Below are 16,740 nucleotides of genomic sequence, written 5' to 3'. Positions count from 1 at the left end.
TACTGACTTGTAGTGAGGGAGAGAGTCAAGACTGAAAGGAAGAAAGGAAAGAAGGAGAGAAAGGGAGGGAGAAAGGAGGGAAGGAAGGGAGGGAGGGAGGAAGGGAAGGAGGAAGGAAGGAAATTAAATATTTCATATAGTAGGAAGAGCTATGAGGAGAAATAAAGGAAAAAATATGAGAGATTAGAGATGTCCCCAGATAAGGCTTTAAGAAAAGGTCTCCCCCAACCAAAAAAAAAAAAAAAAAGAAAGAAGAGGTCTCCCTGAGACAGTGACATGAGAAATGACCAGAACAAAGGAAGAAAGCAAGCCAAAGAGAAATCTGGAAAAGAAAAGCATGACCCACACCAAAATTTTCAAAGGATAATGTAAATTCCAGAATATATAAATAGCGATCTTGGGTACCATTGAAAATCACATCAGAAAACTAAAAAAATAAAAAATATGAAAAGGAAGATATAAAACAGAAAGATAGACCAAGAGACTTTACATCAGCCTAATAAGAATTCTGGAAAAAAATAATGAAGGTAATGACAAAAAGTCAATATTCAAAATAGCTTTTAACTGAGAATTTCTGGAATTTTTAAGAATCATGGGGCTTATATTGAAAGAACATGCTGATTATTAAAAAGGATAAATTTAAATAAACCTAACATAAACACATACTAATAAAATTACAGAACATCAATGATACTGAAAAACCCTACAAAGTAAAACAAAAATAAACAAACAAATATTTAACATTCCATGAAGAAAAGACAGATTACTTACCAGTGAATGATAATATAAAGAATGTGCATCATCAAGACAAGTAGTTACCTTATCACCAACAGTAAATGCCAGGAGAAAATGGAACAATTGAACCAAACCATGTAAGAGGCCACAAAACTAGTCTTAATAGTTAAAATGATTGAAATCATGCAAAGTATCTTTTTTAATCATAATGGGTTGAAGCTAGAAGTCAGGAGCTAAAGGAAAATTCAAAAGTTCACAAGTTTGTGGAAATTAAATGCCACACCTTTTTTAAAAGATTTAATGTATTTATTTGACAGAAAGACAGAGAGAGCAATAGGGAGGGGAGTTGGGGGAGTGAAGCAGAGAGAGAAGGAGAAGCACACTCCTGCTGAGCAAGGAGCTTGCCATGGGGCTTGATCAGGACATGAGCCGAAGGCAGGTGCTTAAGGAGCTGAGCCACCCTGGGACTCCTAAATACCACAATCTTTTTTTTTTTAAGATTTTATTTAATTATTTGACAGACAGAGATCACAAGCAGACAGAGAGGCAGGCAGAGAGAGAGAGAGGGAAGCAGGCTCCCCGCTGAGCAGAGAGCCTGATGTGGGACTCGATCCCAGGACCCTGAGATCATGACCTGAGCGGAAGGCAGCGGTGTAACCCACTGAGCCACCCAGGTGCCCCTAAATACCACAATCTTAAACAACCAATCAGTCAAAGAAATTTAAATGAAGATTAAAAAATATCTCCATAAAAATTAAAGTGAAAAAACAATATACCAAAATTCCTGGGGTGCAGTGAAAGTAGGGCTAAGAGGGAATATATAGCTGTGAACATGCCCATTAAAAAGAAAAAAAAAGATCTCAAAACAGTAACATAACTTAGAACTTTAAGAACTAGAAAAGTAAGAAACATACTAGAACACTAACACCATACATAGCACTGTGGGTTTAGTTTAAAGAAAAAAATTAAACCCACAGTGCTATGTATGGTCTGAATATTTGTTTCTCACCAAAGTTCACATATTAGAACCCTAATGCCTAGTGTCATGGGGTTAGGAGGTGGGGTTTGGGGGAAGTGATTAGGTTATAAGAGTGGTGCCCTAATGAACGGTATTAGTGCCCTCATGAATGAGGTCTGAGAAAACTCCCTTGTTCCTTTTGCCATGTGAGGATACAGTGAAAAATCTACAGCCTGGAAGAAAACCCTCACCAGACCATGCTGGCATACTGATCTTCAGGCTCCAGAGCTGCGAGAAATAAATTTTCTTTTGTTGAGAAGCCACCTTCTCTGTGGCATTTTGTTACAGCAGTCTCAATGGACTGAGCCAGAGTATGTCAAAAGCCTGAACACTGACCCAGAAGTTTTACTTACTGCTTGAAATGTAAACATCTGTGTTCTTATTATTGCTTATTTGTGTTTTCTTTGCAGACATATTACTTTTAGTAAAAGAAATGTATTTTAAAAATCTTACAAAGGAGAGAGAGAGAGAAGGAGAGAACAAATTAAACCTAAAGCTAGCAGAAGAAAGGAAATGATAAAGACTATAGAAGAGATGAGTAACATAGAGAATAGAAAAATATTTTAAAAGTCAACTAAACCAATAATCAATTCTTCAAAAACATCAACAAAACGGACAAAATTTTATCAACTAGATACAAAAAGTGAAGAAAAGAATCAAATAATTAAAATCACAAATGAGGGAGGAGACAAGCTGGAGAATGAGTAGGAGACATTGTTTCAACCTGTCCCATAAAGTGAGCTGAGTACCTACCAAAGAATTCTAATCACCTATGAAATCAGCCTGAGATTAGAATTATACACTTCTGGATCTCTATGGGGCAGAAGACACCAGTGGCAGGTAAAGCAGAGTGGGAACATCGGACTGATTGATATCAGAAGATAAACAAAAGGGGGAGGGAGCCACCAGAAGTGACCCATTGGAAAGTAATACCCCAATACGAGAGTGCCCTATGATTGGGGACCAGCATTAACTTGGAGTCTGGTTGAAAGCACTCAAAAAGAGCAGAAGATCTTGAGGGGAAATTGGTGGAATTGGGCAGTTAGGGACAGGGACTTAAGCCCATTGACCCAAGATGGCCACCACTGACCAGGAACCAGAGAGCACTGCGAAGAAGCCAGGTCTTGGTCCCTGAGCTGATGGCACAGTTGAGAGTGACTGGGTGGCGGTGCCCATGAGGGAGTCTGGTCTAGACACCAGCCTGTGCTCTCTTGAACCACAGCCTTTGGTACTCCGCATGCATGCTGCATGACCATGGTCTCAGTTGCTTTCCACACCCTCCCCTGAGAGATCCATGCAGGAGCTAGCAGGAACTCTCTAGGGCTGGGAGATTCTGAACACTCCCAGCCCAGGCCAGCATGAAAATCTCAGTGTGCTCTCTGGTTGGGACCTCTCTGGTGGTCTGAAGCTGCCCAGAGAGCTATGGCTAGTATTTCTCATGGCTTTGGGTACAGGCGGGAGTCCTTGTGACCCCAGAGACTGTGACTGGGACATGTTCTGCCAGTGGCAGAGGGGGAATTTATGTGCTCTGGAGCACCCAGAGGGGAACAGACTGAGGCTTCTCTCTGAGATGGATGTCTGGGTGCAGTTACTTTCCTCTAAACCTCCAAAGAACTGCCAAAAGCACCAAGGGGAGAAAAAAACCAAACCAATCAACAAACAAAAAAAACCTCCAGAGAACAAAAGCTTAAAAAACTGGTTTCCTCAGATCCCACCTCCTTAATGGGGGTAGGAGGACTCAACTCTAGCAAGGCTCCCTGAAAAACCATGGGGCAGGCCCCTCCCCCAGAAAGTCAGTCAAGAAAAAAAAAAAAAAAAAAGAGGACAACCACCACTACTTCATAGATACAACTTCTATTTTTAATTCGTTCCCACTACTCTGATTCTTTTCATTTTTATATAACTTTTTAACCTATTCACCATAACAATAAGATGTTCAGTACATCAAATTCCATAATAACCTTTAACCTGAAATTTCTTGATGCATATACCTGCATTTTTCTTTTGCTTTTCTATTTTTTTAATTTAATTTTTAAAAATATTCATAGAGAGATAAGCTTCAAGGTAATCCCCTTTCCCCAATCAATGTTACCCCTATATGTAAAACAGTTTTAATCCCCCTTTATCTCAGGAAAGTTGAGTCATTTAACAAAGACATCAAGATACATCCAGAAAGAATCAAAATAAGCTTCCTCGCCCACACTGAGAATTTATAACCACCATCTCATCTTTTTCTTCTGTCAGTGTTTCTGTGTATTTGTTTTTGCTCTGGTAGTATATTAATCTTACACTTGGGGTTCATTTTGATGGGGTTATTTTATTTATTTATTTTTCTCTTGTCTACTTTTGTTGGTCTTTTTGTTTGTCTCTCTCTGTTTGTATACTTTATAAATCATACCTTTGGGGCCCATTTGGGCTGGGCCTTCTCTTTGATTTTTTCTTTCTTTTTTTTTTCCTGTCTCTCACTCTTTCTCTTTTTTTCTTTTTTCTTTCTTTTTGGTGGGGACTCTCAATTGCTCAGAAGCATACCAGAGTGCACCTGGCCTGCACCATGGTTGATACATTCAGCTACACATCCTTTCAGCCATCTTTCACCAAAATGACTAGTAAGAGGAATGCCCAACAGAAGAAAAATTCAGAGACTGGCCGTCACCATCAGAGATTTTGGATATGGACATAAACAGTATGTCTTAAAGGGAATTCAGGCTAACAACTATCCAGGCGATAGCTAGGTAGGAGAAAGCCTTTGATGACAAAAGGGAATTCATTAGAGCAGAAGTGAAAGCCACCAGAGATGATGTTAACAATGCTCTCAATGAGTTCAATCTAATCAAAATTCTCTAAAAGCTAGGATAACTGAGGCGGAAGATAGAATTAGTGATCTGGAGCACAAACTGATAGAGAAAAAGGATAAGGAGGAAGCCTGGAACAAACAGCTTAGAAGCCATGAAAACAGAATTAGGGAAATAAATGACACCATGAAGCTTTCCAACGACAGAATCATTGGAATCCCTGAGGGGGAGAAGAAAGAAAGAAGACTAGAAGATATAGTTGAAAAAATCCTCCATGAAAATTTTCCCAATCTGGTGAATGGAACCAGTGTTCATGTACTAGAGGCAGAAAGGTATCCCTCCAAGATCATAGAATCTAGAAAGACCTTGAGACACGTGATTGTGAAAATGATGAATCATACTTGTATACAGGAGCTCTTGAAAGCAGCTAGGGGGAAGAGATTCCTTACATACAGAGGAAGGACCATCAGAATAACATCACATCTGTCCAGAGAAAACTGGCAAGCCAGAAAGGGCTGGCAAGACATATTCAGAGCACTAAATGAGAAGGACATGCAGCCAAGAATACTTTATCCAGCAAGACTGACATTCAAAATGGATGGAGAGATAAAGAGCTTCCAAGACCAGCAAGGCTTAAAAAGTATGTGACCACCAAGCCAGCACTGCAAGAAATATTAAGGGGGAGTTCTATAAAACAGGGAAAAAAACAAGAATATCATTGAACAGAAATATATGGAGACAATTTATAGAAACAAAGACTTCACAGGTAATACGATTTCAGTATAAACGTATCTCTCAGTAATCACTCTCAACCCAATGGCCTAAATGCACCCATTAAATGATAGAGTTGCAGATTGGATAAAACAACAGGACCCATCCATATGTGGTCTACAAGAGACCCATTTTGAACCTAAGGACACATCCAGACTGAAAGTATGGGATGGAAAAGCATCTTTCATGCCAATAGGCCTCAAAAGAAGGCTGGGGTAGTAATTCTAATATCAGATAAATTAGATTTTAAACCAAAGACTGTAGTCAGACATACACAAGGACAGTACATAATTCTTAAAGGGACTATCCACCAAGATCTAACAATTGTAAATATTTATGCCCCAATATCAGAGCAGCCAATTACATAAGAAAACTGTTAATCAAGATAAAGAGTCATATTAATATGAATACATTAATTGTAGGAGATCTTAACATAACTCTCAGTAATAGACAGATCATCTAAGCAGAAAATCAATAAAGAAACAAGAGCATTGAATGATACATTGGACCAGATGGACTGCATAGATATATAGTGAACTTTCCACCCTGAAACAACAGAATACTCATTCTTCTCAAGGCACATGGAATCTTCTTCAGAATAGACCACAGACTGGGTCACAAATCAGGGCTCAACTGATACCAAAAGATTGACATTATTCCCTGCATATTCTCAGATCACAGTGCTTTGAAACTGGAGCTCAACCACAAGGAAAAGTTTGGAAGGAGTTCAAAGACCTGGAAGCTAAAGACCACCTTGTTTAAGAATGCTTGGATCAACCAGGAGATCAAAGAAGAATTTAAACAATTCATGGAAACCAATGAGAATGAAGACATTTCAGTTCAAAACCTATGAGATGCAGCAAAGGCGGTCCTAAGGGGGAAATACATAGCCATTCAAGCCTCCCTCAAAAAATTGAAAAATCCAGAATACACCAACTGTCTTTACACCTTAAAGAACTGGAGAATCAACAACAAATTAAGCCAATTCCACACACAAGAAGGGAAATAATCAAGATTAGAGCAGATATCAAAGAGATGGAAACTGGAGATACAGTAGAACACATCAATGAAACTAGAGGCTTGTTTGTTGAAAGAATCAATAAGATCAATAAACCATTGGCCGAACTAATTCAAAAGAAAAGAGAGAAGGCCCAAATTAATAAAACTATGATAGAAAAGGGAGAGATCACAACTAACACCAAGGAAATAGAAACAATTATCTGAAGTTATTAGCAAGTTATATGCCAATAAGTTAGCAACCTAGATGAAATGGATGCATTCCTGGAAAACTATCAACTTCCAAATTTGAACCAGGAAGAAATTGACAACCAGAATAGACCAATATCTAGTAATGAAATTGAAGCAGTGATCAAAACCTCCCAAAAAACGAGAGTCCAGGGCGCCTGGGTGGTTCAGTGGGTTAAGTCGCTGCCTTTGGCTCAGGTCATGATCTCAGGGTCCTGGGATTGAGCCCCTGGGATAGAGCCTCAGGCTCTCTGCTTGGAGGAGAGATTGCTTTCCCCTCGCTCTCTCTCTGTCTGCCTCTCTGCCTACTTGTGATCTCTGTCTCTCTGTGAAATAAATAAATGAAATCTTTAAAAAAAAAAAAAAAAAAAAAACAGGAGTCCAGGAACTGAATTCCCTGGGGAATTCTACCAAACTTTCTTTTTTTTTTTTTTTTAAGATTTTATTTTTTTTGACAGATAGAGATTACAAGTAGGCAGAGAGGCAGGCAGAGAGAGAGAGAGGAGGAAGCAGGCTCCCAGCCAAGCAGAGAGCCCGATGCAGGGCTCGATCCCAGGACCCTGGGATCATGACCTGAGCCGAATGCAGAGGCTTTAACCCACTGAGCCACCCAGGCGCCCCTCTACCAAACTTTCAAAGAAGAAATAACACCTATTCTCTTGAAGCTGTTTCCAAAAAATTAAGTAGAAGTAAAACTTCCATACTCTTTTTATGAAGCCAGTGTTATCCTGATCCCCAAACTGGGCAAAGACCCCACCAAAAAGAAGAATGTCAGACCAATATCCCTGATGAATATGGATGCTAAGTTTCTCAACAAGATCCTAGCTAATAGGATACAACAGCACATTAAAAAGATTATCCACAGTCACCAGGTGGGATTCATCCCTGGGTTGCAAGGATGGTTCAACATACACAAATCAATCAATGGGATACAACAAATCAATAAGAGAAGAAAAAAGAACTACATGGTCCTCTCAATTGTTGCAGAAAAAACACTTGACAAAATCCAGCATACATTCCTGATTAAAATGCTTTGAAGTATAGGGATAGAGAGAACATTCCTCAGCTTCATCAAATCTATCTATGAAAAACCCACAGCAAATATTATCCTCAATGGGAAAAAGCTGACAGCCTTCTGCTGAGATAAGGAAAATGACAAGGATGCCCACTCTCACCACTCTTGTTCAACATAGTATTAGGAGGCCTAGCAAGAGCAATCAGACAACAAAGAGAAACGAAAGGTATTCAAATTGGCAATGAAGAAGTCAAACTCTCTCTCTCTTCACAGATGACATGATACTTTATATGAAAACGCAAAAGATTCTACCCCAAAACTACTAGAAATCATATAGCAATTCATTAATGTGGCAGGATCCAAACTCAATGTACAGAAATCAATTGTTTTCTTATACATTAACAATGAAAACACAGAAAGGGAAATTAGAGAATCAATTCCATTTACTATAGCACCAAGAATCATGAGATACCTGGGAATAAACCTAACCAAAGAGGTAAAGGATCTGTACTTGAGTAGTTACAGAAAACTCATGAAAGAAATTGAGGAAGACACAAAAAGATGGAAGACCATTCCATGCTCATGGACCAGAAAAATAAACATTGTTAAAATGTCTATATTGCCTAGAGCAATCTATACTTTCAATGGCATTCTGATCAAAGTTCCACCAGCATTTTTCAAAGAGCTGGAGCAAACAATCCTAAAATATGTATGGAATCAGAAGAGACTCCAAATTGCTACAGAAAGGTTGAAAAAGAAAAACAAAGCTAGAGGCATCACGTTGCCTAATTTCAAGCTTTACTACAAAACTCTGTTCACCAAGATAGCATGATACTGGCACAAAAACATAGATCAGTGGAACAGTGTAGAGACCCCAGATATGGACCCTCAACTCTATGGTCAAATAATCTTCAACAAAGCAGGAAAAAATATACAGGGAATAAAGACAGTCTCTTCAATAAATGGTGCTGGGAAAATTGAACAGCTATATGTAGAAGAATGAAACTCGACCATTGTCTTACACCATACACAAGGTAAACTTAAAATGGATAAAAGACCTCAATGTGAGGCAGGAATCCATAAGAACCCTAGAGGAGAACATAGGTTGTAACCTCTTTGATATCAGCCGCAGCAACTTCTTTCAAGATATGTCTCCAAAGGCAAAGGAAACAAAAGTGAAAATGGAGTTTTGGGACTTCATCAAGATCAAAATCTTCTGCACAGCAAGGGAAACAGTCAACAAAACAAAGAGGCAACCCACAGAATAGGAGAAGATATTCACAAAGACAGACATAGGGCTGATATCCAAGATCTATAAAGAACTCCTCAAACTCAACACTCAAAAAACAGATAATCACTTCAAAAAATGGGCAGAAGACATGAACAGACACTTGTACAAAGAAGAAATACAAATAGCTAAAAGACACATGAAAATATGTTCATCATTACTAGCCATCAGGGAGATTCAAATCAAAACCACATTGAGATACCACCTTACATCAGTTAGAATGGCCAAAATTAACAAGACAGTAAACAATGAGTGTTGCAGAGGATGTGGAGAAAGAGGAAGCATCTTACACTATTGGTGGGAACACAAGTTGGTGCAGCCACTTTGGAAAACAGTGTGGAAATTCCTTAAGAAATTAAAAATAGAGCTTCCCTATGACCTGCAATTGCACTGCTGGGTATTTACCCCAAAGATACAGATGTAGTGAAAAGAAGGGCCATCACTATCCCAGTGTTCGTAGTGACAATGGCCACAGTCGCCAACCTGTGGAAAGAACCAAGATGCCCTTCAATGGACGAATGGATAAGGAAGATGTGGTCCATATACACGATGGAGTATTATGCTTCCATCAGAAAGGATGAGTACCCAACTTTTGTATCAACATGGAGAGGACTGGAAGAGATTATGCTGAGTGAAATAAGTCAAGCAGAGAGAATCAATTATCCTATGGTTTCACTGATTCATGGAGCATAAGAAATAACACGGAGGACGTAGGGAGATGGAGAGAAGGGAGTTGAGGGAAATTGGAGGGGGAGACAAACGATGAGAGACTGTGACTCTGAAAAACAATCTGAGAGTTTTGAAGGGGCTGAGGGTGGGAGGTTGGAAGAGCCTTGTCTTGGGTATTATGGAGGGCACGTATTGCGTGGAACACTGGGTGTCATACATAAACAATGAATTATGGTACTCTGAAAAGAAATTTTGAAAATTTAAAAAAAATTTTAATAAATAAATAAATAAATAAAATCACAAATGAAATGGAGATATGATATCAATGTCACAGAAATAGGATTATAAGAGTATATTGTAGAGGGGAGGAGTCAACATGGTGGAGGTGTAGCCATTTGAGATGATATCAGGTCGCAGGAGTTCAGTTACATAGTTATCAAAACCTTTTGAACACCTACAAATCCAACAGGAGATCAAAGAGAAGAAGAGCAGCAATACTAGAAATAGAAAATTGACCACTTTCTGAAAGGGTTTGTTCTTCTAAAAATTTTGGGATATAACTTCTTCTAATAGAACAAAATATACCCTAAGTCTATCACAGGGCTTTATTTTAGTCTCCAGCCTGAGCAAATTCTCTCCACTCTATTTTTCTTTTTTTTTCCCCCAAACCAACTTATCTTATCAACTCCCTTTTTATAATCTTTTTAAAATTTCCATCTTTACAGTCATATTCTATCCCTTCATCATGTTTACCTTTATTTTTGTTTATATATATAAGTTTTTTTTTCTTTAAAATTTTGGGAGGTAGATTCTTCTAAGAGACCAAAATACACCCAAAAACAAGTGAGTGGCTATGTTCTATTAGCAGTCTAATATATATATCTAATATATATATATATATATATTTTTTTTCTTAAACTTCTTTTTACCCCATTCTTCTCCACACAATCTGGGGTCTCTTATGATTAGGTTAGCACACATTTTTCTGGGGTCATAGCCACTTCTTTAGTATTTTATTCTCTTCTTCATATATTCTTAGCCAGATAAAATTACAAGGCAGAAAAACTCACCAAAAAAAAAAAAAAAAAGAAAAAAAGAAAAAGAGGCAGTACTGAAGGTTAGGGACCTAATCAATAAAGACATTGGTAACATGTCAGATCTAGAGTTTAGAATGATGATTCTCAAGGTGCTAGCTAGGCTCAAAAAAGGCATGGAAGATATTAGAGAAACCCTGTCTGGAGAAATAAAAACCCTTTCTGGAGAAATAAAAGAATTAAAATCTAACCAAGCTGAAATCAAAAAAGCTATTAATGAAGTGCAATCAATAATGGAGGTTCTTACTTCTAGGATAAATGAGGTAGAAGAGAGAATTAGTGATATAAAACACCAAATGACAGAGAATAAATAAGCTGAGCAAAAGAGATAAACAACTACTGGACAATGACAGGAGAATTCAAGATATAAAAGATATGATAAGATGAAACAATATTAGAATAATGGGAATTCCAGAAGAAGAAGAAAGAGAGAGGGGGGCTGGAGGCATATTAGAGCAAATTATTATAGAGAATTTCCCTAATATGGCAAAGGGAACAAACATGAAAATCCAGGGGACACAGACAACCTCCACAAAATCAATAAGAATAGGTCTACATCCCATCATCAAATAGTAAAACTTACAAGTCTTAGTGACAAAGAGAAAAATCCAAGAGCTGCTCAGGAAAAGAAGTCTATAACATACAATAGTAAAAATAGTTGATTCGCAGCAGAGTTATCCACAGAGACCTGGCAGGCCAGAAAGAACTGGCATGATATATTCAGAGCACTGAATGAGAAAAAATGCAGCCAACAATACTATATCCAGCTAGGCTAGCATTAAAAATAGAAAGAGAGATAAAAAGCTTTCAGGAAAAACAAAAACTAAAAGAATTTGTAAACACCAAACCAGCCCTACAGGGAATATTGAAAGGGTCCTCTAAGCAAAGAGAGAGCATAAAAGTAGTAGACCAGAAAGGAACAGAGACAATATTCAGTAATCATCACCCTACAGGCAATACAATGGCATTAAATTCATATCTTTCAATGGTTATCCTGAATGTAAATGAGCTAAATACCCCAATCAAAACACAGGGTATCAGAATGGATTAAAAACACAAAACCCATCAATATACTGTCTACAAGAAACTCATTTTAGACCCAAAGACACTACCAGATTTAAAGTGAGGGGGTGGAAAAATATTTACCATGCTAATGGACATCAAAAGAAAGAATGGTGAGGCAATCCCTATATCAGATAAATTATATTTTAAGCCAAAGACTATAATAAGAGATGAGGATGGTTTCTATATCATAGTCAAAGGGTCTGTCCAACAAGAAGATCTAAACATTTTAAATATCTATGCCCCTAACATGGGAGCAGCCAACTATATAAACCAATTAATAACAAAATCAAAGAAACACATCAACAATAATACAATAATAGTAGGGGACTTTAAAGCCCCCCTCACTGAAATAGACAGATCATCCAAGCAAAAGATCAACAAGGAAATAAAGGCTTTAAATGAAACACTGGACCAGATGGACATAACAGATAATATCAGAACATTCCATGCCAAAGCAGCAGAATACACATTTTTCTCTAGTGCACAATGAACATTCTTCAGAACAGATCACATCCTGGGTCACAAATCAGGTCTCAACCGGTACCAAAAGATTGGGATCATTCCCTGCATATTTTTAGACCACAATGCTCTGAAGCTAGAACTCAATCACAAGAGGAAATTTAGAAAGAATCCAAATACATGGAAACTGAAGAGCATCCTAATAAAGAATGAATGGGTCAATCAGGAAATTAAAGAAGAATTGAAAAAATTCATGGAAACAAATGAAAATGAAAATACAACTGTAAAAAGTCTGTGGGACATAGCAAAGGCAGTCTGAGAGGAAAATATATAGTGATACAAACCTTTCTCAAGAAACAAGAAAGGTCTAATATACACAACCTAACCCTACACCTAAAGGAGCTGGAGAAAGAACAGCAAAGAAAGCCTAAACCCAGCATGAGAAGAGAAATAATAAAGATCAGAGCAGAAATCAATGAAAGAGAAACTAAAAGAACAATAGAACAAATCAATGAAACTAGGAGTTCTTTCTTTGAAAGAATTAATAAAATTGATAAACCTCTGGCCAGACTGATCAAAAAGAAAAGAGAAAGGACCCAAATAAATAAAATCATGAATGAACGAGGAGAGATCACAACCACCACCAAAGAAAGACAAACAATTATAAGAACATATTATAAGCAACTATACACCAGCAAGTTTGACAATCTGGAAGAAATGGATGCATTCCTAGAGACGTATAAACTATCAAAAATGAACCAGGAAGAAATAGAAAGCCTGAACAGACCCATAACCAGTAAGGAGATTGAAGCAGTCATCAAAAATTTCACAACAAACAAGAGCCCAAGGCCAGATGGCTTCCCAGGGGAATTCTACTAAACATTTAAAGAAGAATTAATTCCTATTCTCCTGAAACTGTTCCAAAAAATAGAAATGGAAGGAAAACTTCCAAACTCACTTTATGAGGCCAGCATCACCTTGATCCCAAAACCAAAGACCCCATCAGAAAAGAGAATTACAGACCAATATCCTTGATGAACACAGATGTGAAAATTCTCACCAAAATACTAGCCACTAGGATCCAACAGTACCTTAAAAGAATGATTCACCACAACCAAGTGGGATTTATTCTAGGGCTTCAATTTTGGTTCAGTATCTGCAAATCAATCAATGTGATACAATACATTAATAAAAGAAAGAATAAGAACCATATGATACTCTCAATAGATGCTGAAAAAGCATTTGACAAATTAAAGCATCCTTCCTTGATCAAAATTATTCAAAGTGTAGGGATAGACTGTACATACCTCAATATCATCAAAGCCATCTATGGAAATCCCACAGCGAATATCATTCTCAATGAAGAAAAATTGAGAGTTTTCCCACTAAGGTGAGTAATATGGCAGGGATGTCCATTATCACCACTGCTATTCAACAGAGTACTAGAAGTCCTAGGCTCAGCAATCAGACAACAAAAAGAAATTAAAGGAATCCAAATCATCAAAGAAGAAGTCAAACTCTCACTCTTTGCAAATGATATACTTTATGTGGAAAACCCAAAATACTTCACTCCAAATCTGCTAGAATTTGTACAGGAATTCAGTAAAATGTCAGGATATATAATCAATGCACAGAAATCAGCTGCATTTCTTTTTTTTTTTTTTTTTTAAAGATTTTATTTATTTATTTGACAGAGAGAGATACAAGTAGGCAGAGAGGCAGGCAGAGAGAGTGAGAGGGAAGTAGGCTCCCCGCCGAGCAGAGAGCCCGATGCGGGACTCGATCCCAGGACCCTGAGATCATGACCTGAGCCGAAGGCAGCGGCTTAACCCACTGAGCCACCCAGGCGCCCCTCAGCTGCATTTCTATACACCAACAAAAAGGCAGAAGAAAGATAATTTAAGGAATCAATCCCATTTACAATTGCACCCAAAACCATAAGATACCTAGGAATAAACCTAACCAAAGAGGCAAAGAATCTGTACTCAGAAAACTATAAAGTACTCATGAAAGAAATTGAGGAAGACAAAAAGAAATGTAAAAATGTTCCATGCCAATGGATTGGAAGAACAAATATTGTGAAAATGTCTATGCTACTTAAAACCATATACACATTTAATGCCATCCCTAACGAAATACCATCCTTTTTTTTCAAAGAAATGGAACAAAAAATCCTAATATTTATATGGAACCAGAAAAGACCCCGAATAGCCAGAGGAATTTTGAAAATGAAAGCCGAAGGTGGTGGCATCACAATTCCAGACTTCAAGCTCTATTACAAAGCTGTCATCATCAAGACAGCATGGTACTGGCACAAAAACAGACACAAGATCAATGGAACAGAATAGAGAGCCCAGAAATAGACCCTCAACTCTATGGTCAACTCATCTTCGAAAAAGCAGGAAAGACTGTCCAATAGAAAAAAGACAATCTCCTCAACAAATTGTGTTGGGAAAATCAGACAGCCACATAGAGAAAAATGAAATTGGACCATTTCCTTACACCACACACAAAAATGACTCAAAATGGATGAAGGACCTCAATGTGTGAAAGGAATCCATCAAAATCCTCAAGAACACAGGCAGCAACTTTTCCGACCTTTGCCACAGCAACTTCTTCCTAGAAACATCACCAAAGCAAGGGAAGCAAGGGCAACAATGAACTATTGGGACTTCATCAATATCAAAAGCTTTTGCACGGCAAAGGACAGTTAATAAAACCAAAGACAACTGACAGAATGGGAGGAGATATTTGCAAACAACATATCAGATAAAGGGCTAGTATCCAAAATCTATGAAGAACTTATCAAATTCAACACCCAAAGAGTAAATAATCCAATCAAGAAATGGGCAGAAGATATGAACAGACATTTCTGCAAAGAAGACATCTGGAAGGCCAACAGACACATGAAAAAGTGCTCTACATCTTTCGACATCAGGGAAATACAAATCAAAACCACAATGAGATACTACCTCACACCAGTCAGAATGGCTAAAATTAACAAGTTAGGAAATGACAGATGCTGGCGAGGATGTGGAGAAAGGGGAACCCTTCTACACTGTTGGTGGGAATGCAAGCTGGTGCAACCACTCTGGAAAATAGCATGCAGTTTCCTCGAAAAGTTGAAAATAGAGCTACCCTGTGACCCAGCAATCGCACTACTGGGTATTTACCCTAAAGATACAAATGTAGTGATCTGAAGGGGCATGTGTACCTGGATGTTTATAGCAGCAATGTCCCCAATAGCCAAACTATGGAAAGAACCTAGATATCTATCAACAGATGAATGGATAAAGAAGAGGTGGTATATATATACAATGGAATGCTATGCAGCCATCAAAAGAAATGAACTCTTGCCATTTGCAATGACGTGGATGGAACTAGAGGGTATTATGCTGAGCGAAATATGTCAATCAGAGAAAGACAATTATCATATGATCTCACTGAGATAAAGAATTTGAGAGGCAACATGGGGGGTTTGGGTGTAGGGAAGGAAAAAATGAAACAAGATGGGATTGGGAGGGAGACAAACCATAAGAGACTCCTAATATCAAGAAACAAACTGAGGTTTGCTGGGGAAGGGGGGGAGGGCGAGGGTAGGTGGGTTATGGATATTGGTGTGTGCTATGGTGAGTGCTGTGAAGCGTGTAAACCTAGTGATTCACAGACTGTACCCCTGGGACTAATAATACATTATATGTCAATAAAAAAATAAAAAATAACATAAATAAATAAATAAAAATTTTAAAAATATAGTATACTGTAGATAATCACCTATCAAGAAATTGGAGAACTGAGGTGAAATGGACAAACTACTAGAAATATATAGCCTATGTAGACTGAATCATGAAGAAATAGAAAATCTGAATAGACCTATGCTAGTAAAAAGACTGAATCAGTAATTAAAATCTCTCAAGAAAGAAAAGCCCATGACCAAATGGCTTCTGTGGTAGAGTCTACCAAATATTTAAAAAGGAATTAATACCAACCCCTCTCGAACTCTTTTAAAAACATTGAAGAAGAGGGAACACTTCCTAACTGATTATATGAGGACAGTATTATCCTGAAACCAAGTCAGACTGAGACATAAAAAAAGGCACACCCTAATATCTCTTATGAATATGATAAATGATTTTTTGCATCATAACATATTACAAAACCAAATCCATTTTAGCATTTTTAAAGGAAAAAAAAATACCATGATCCAGTGGAATTGATTACTGAAATGTAAGGATGGTTCAATACATAAAAATCAGTCAATGTAATATATCACATGAACATATGAAAAAAATTATTTTCACAACTGATTCAGAAAAGAATATTTGGCAAAATCCAACACTCTTACATAATAACAATTAACAAACTAGGAATAGGAAGAAACACTGCAATACTATAAAGTACATATATGAGAAAAAACACAATATTATACAGAATGACTGAAATACTTGCTCTAAGATGAAACAAGACAAGAATATCATTTTGTTGCTTTTATTCAGCATAGTATGGGACAAAGTTGGCAAGAAAAAGAAATAAAAGGCATTAAAATTGAAGGAAAGTAGTAAAATTATCTCTTTTGAAAGATGACATAA

Source organism: Meles meles, chromosome 9 (assembly GCF_922984935.1).
Source record: "Meles meles chromosome 9, mMelMel3.1 paternal haplotype, whole genome shotgun sequence".
In the NCBI taxonomy this organism is placed as follows: domain Eukaryota; kingdom Metazoa; phylum Chordata; class Mammalia; order Carnivora; family Mustelidae; genus Meles; species Meles meles.
This window is presented reverse-complemented; position numbering follows the sequence as displayed.